Source organism: Otolemur garnettii, unplaced genomic scaffold (assembly GCF_000181295.1).
Source record: "Otolemur garnettii isolate 467f Iridium unplaced genomic scaffold, OtoGar3 scaffold00123, whole genome shotgun sequence".
NCBI classification, from domain to species: domain Eukaryota; kingdom Metazoa; phylum Chordata; class Mammalia; order Primates; family Galagidae; genus Otolemur; species Otolemur garnettii.
In genome coordinates, this window is record NW_003852518.1 from 3,087,035 (window position 1) to 3,091,453 (window position 4,419).

Below are 4,419 nucleotides of genomic sequence, written 5' to 3' on the forward strand. Positions count from 1 at the left end.
AAAAAAAAAAAGCAGAGTCATGCTCTTCCAGGCGTGCATTTTTGTACACTTGTTTTCACAGTGTATTATTTATTCATCTTTATACTTAAGATTAAAACATAAACATTTTTCATTTATTTACATGGTTTTTAGAAACATTTAAAAAGTTTTATAATATTACATCATGTTACTATATCAAAATCTGTAAAACTATGGTCTTAATGCTGGAGCTCTGTGTTGGTCTGAATATTTGCTCTACTACGTAGCTCTGCAGTAAGCTCCTTCTTTTGTTTGTACTGTTTGCTTTCTATACGTGAACTACATCGAACTACATTCTGATAGTAAGAGATCTTCAACGTAGAATTGTTGAAGTGCTTTAACACTTGCTTTAAGTGCACATTGAATTACAGTATTTCTTTTACTAGGCTAAGTTGTGGAAGTTTATTAATAGTTCAAACAGCCTTACTCAAAACCAATGCCACCAATACTGAATTTCTTTACTTAAATCACTATCAGCTACACACTATTTGTGTAGCTTTCGGGGAGGTGTAGAAACAAACTCTACATTAAATTTTACCCATCAGCTCAGGTGCTGTACCTCATGCCTATAATCCTAGCACTCTGGGAGGCTGAGGCAGAAGACTTGCTTAAGTTCAAGAGTTTGAGACTAGCCTTAGCGAGAGCTAAGGCTCCCTGTCTTTCCCCCAAAATAGAAAACCTAGCCAGGTATTGTAGTGTACATCTTTAGTCCCAGCTACATGGGAGGCTAAGACAGGAGGAACTCTTGAGCTCAGTAGTTTGAGGTTGCAGTAAGCTGTGATGACACATGGTACTCTAGCCTGGATGACAAAATGAGACTCAGTCTCAAAAAAAAAAGACCAAATGCATCAGTTGTAAGATATGTCTTGACTTAAGAAAATGTAAGGGAAAGTATGCTAAACTTTTGCATAGTTTAGTACAGGGACTCACTTCAATTACTTAAAATTCTAAATTATAGTATTCAAAAAATATATACATTTATTACTTTCCAGAACTTACATTATGTTATTTATAAAATTCTTTTCCTGTTGTATCTTTGGGAACACCTATCTCAAAAATAAAGGAGAATGATGCATAATTAACATCATAATTACTTTTATGTACATAGTGACCTTGATTCTTTCTGGAAAGAATTACTACAAATTTTTTTTTTTTTTTGAGACAGAGCCTCAAGCTGTCCCCCTGCGTAGAGTGCTGTGGCATCACAGCTCACAGCAACCTCCAACTCCTGGGCTTAAGCGAGTCTCCTGCCTCCGCCTCCCAAGTAGCTGGGACCACAGGCGCCCGCCACAACGCCCGGCTATTTTTTGGTTGCAGCCGTCATTGTTGTTTGGCGGGTCCGGGCTGGGGGTTTGAACCCGCCACCTTAGGTGTACGTGGCTGGCACCTTAGCTGGTTGAGCTATAGGCGCCGAGCCGAATTACTACAAAATTAACAAATGTACATAAGAGGTTCCTCTTTGAAAAGCTTACAATATTAGCTTCTTTCAAGACATGTGAGTGATGTCAGGGTCTAGAAGGGAGGCAAGGAGAGGGATAGAGATTGGTTGATGGGTACAAATAAACGGTTAGAAGGAATAAGTTAGCTCTAGTCTTCAACGGCACAGTAGGGTGACTATAGTTAACAATTTATTGTATATTACAAAATAATGAGAAAAAAAATTTTTTTTTGCAGTTTCTTTTGGCTGAGGCTGGGTTTGAGCCTGCCACCTCTGGCATATGGAGCTGGCACTCTACTCCCTTGAGCCACAGGTGCCACCCAATAATGAGAAAATTTTAAATGTTCCTAACTCAAAGAAATGATAGGTGTTAGAGGTGATGGATATCCTAATGATCTTGATTTGATCCTTACACATTGCAGGCATGTATCAAAATATCACATGGACCCCATAAATAGGGTCAGGTGATCTTTGACACATATTATGCATAATAAGAAAGGAAAACAGGAAGAGAAAAGAAAAGGAATATAAGCAATTTCAAAGTAGTCTTCAACCATTGATTTTTCTAATTAAAACTTTTGTCCGCAGACAATAAAAAGTTGAGTCCTAAATACTTTTCTGAATTGCTAGCAGCATTCAGAGCTCCCTATAGGGAGTTCTGAGTTAGTTAGGCTTACTGCATCCCCACACCCTGCAGTACAAATGCAAGCCCAGAAGGAGAAGAAATTTTCATATTTGGAGGTCTACATGTAAGTGGGAATTTGACAGATTTCCAATTTCCCTAATCCCCTCAGTGAGCTCTCTGATACACTAATCTGACACTTCCTCTGCTCAGAATTCATTATGACTCCTTATTACCTCTGTTTCTTAAAATAGTGTTGAAATCCTTCCACAGTCTCTGGGCCTTGACATCTTCAGGTCTGTTGAATATTCTCTTCCAGAAGGCAGCCCAGTTCAGCCCCGCCCAGCCCAGCCCAGCATAGCTGAACCACTTTCTGATTGGGCAGATTCTCCTTGCGGAAGCTGTTCCCCTGAGTGGTATGCCAAGATCCCTGGATACCCACGGGGGAAGAGTTGTCCAGCCATAAAGCCCCAGATGCCACATTTTACCCAATCCTCACTGCTCATTTTGCCCAATGGCCCTGATGCACACCTACACTGGATTTTAACTAGAGGCTTCTCATTACCAGAACAAAATGATCCTTGAGAGAAAGGCCACATGCTTAGGGCAGTAGCTGGAGCTCAGCAGGTGCTCAACAATAATTTGTTGAACATACTGTGATCTGCACTGAAAGCATGGACCAAATCGGTCATCTCTATCCAATTATTCACTTCCCTAAAGCTGAGCTTCTCTGAGCTCTTACCACTGAAACAAGAACAAAATTTAATGGAAAAGACACTGAAACTCATTATACCAAATTAGTATTGTATTCTGAGAACAAATCTTGTTTTCAGAGCAGTAACTTGGTATAAACTCAGAATGCAAACACCTCTGTAGCATCTAAAACCAGAAAGACATAATTGTTTATAGAAAAACACTACCTTTGCCACTGCATAATATACAATAAAGATTTTAAAATATTCAGGTGGTTTACAATTGGCCTAATAAGATTCCCTGCAGCTGTGGCCAGAAATATATAATGATGGAACACACTGAAATTTACAACAAAGTTATGCCTCATAAGTAAACAGTGTGACCTCTGTATAAACAGCCTTCAGGGTTCTAACAAATGAGAAAACACTTTTACAAGGGAAGGGTGATACATTCTGCTGAAATTGTGCCTTGTATAAAAGGAAAACGTTATTTATGGCATCTTTGGAAATACTCTGGACTGCTCACCTATGACCCATTAATCCAAGAACAAACATGAAAAGTTTAAAATATTTTTATGAAAAAATATTTGATATATAAAGTAGTTTACTTGCAATAACTGCTAGAACAAGTTTAAAAGTTGTGGTTTACTTTTAATCACTTTTTTACATAAGCCTAGAGCTTGCCATTTAAGAAAAAAACTGTTTTAATATCTTCTTGACATAAAATTCAAATACTTCTTCCTAAACTTGCCCTCTTTGGTTACTTTCAAACTCTTACTTCTTTATTTTTAAGTAGAACTCAATGTTAGAAGCATTTGATATCTGTCCTTACCAGACACTAGAAATTAAAAATTCCTGCTTAATCATGATTCCCAAGACAGTTCATATATGGGGTCCCTTTCTCTCTTCAAATCATTATTTCCCAAAATTCAAAGTGTACCAGAGTGATCCAAGGAACTTGAATGAACAAAGGGACCCACCTGAGTACCATCCTAAGGTGTCTTCCTGGTTGAAAAGACCCCCTAGCAATTCTGATTCCAATGAGGATCAAACCAACCTTGAGAAATGTGGGGCTTCTGGGAACACCTGCACTCTCTCTGCTTCCTTCCCAATACTCCCAGCTCCAAACTCTCAACTTCTCCTCATCCAATCAGCTTCTGGTATTGATGAACATCTGATTCCAGGTGAGGCCTTAGGCTCTGTGGAAGTTACTATTGGCACAGCTAACCCAAGGCTGTGTTCCTGTACTCCAGGCAACATATGAATGCAATTAGAAGACAAGGAGCAGAGGGTCCAGAGGTGAGGACCAGAAAGGACTCATCCAGGCAAATCTCTCAGATGCTTGAAAGTCCCCAGGTAAGACTGATGTCAGCCTCCCCTAATATCACTACCTCATAATAGTGAAGAAAAATCTTAATTGGATGGGTTATGCCTTTCTACCCCTAAATCAGGAAAGTATAGAAAGTTGAAAATTTGAGAAAGTACTAGCAGTGCCTGCTGATCTAAATATCTGGAATGCGCTTGGGCCCCCCTCTCTCAGAGCTTCTCTACACAGCCAGAATGAGCTTGGGCTCCACCTCTCTCAGAGCTCCTCTACACAGCCAGAATGGGCTTAGGCTCCACCTCTCTCAGAGCTTCTCTACACAGCC

The 4,419-nt window shown here is 39.6% G+C and overlaps 1 protein-coding gene across 1 annotated transcript in view; it reads right to left on the reverse strand.

Annotated features, from left to right (window-relative positions):
- Positions 1-4,419, reverse strand: part of ABCA13 (ATP binding cassette subfamily A member 13) — a 557,155-nt gene that overhangs the window by 203,599 nt on the left and 349,137 nt on the right. The window lies entirely within an intron of this gene.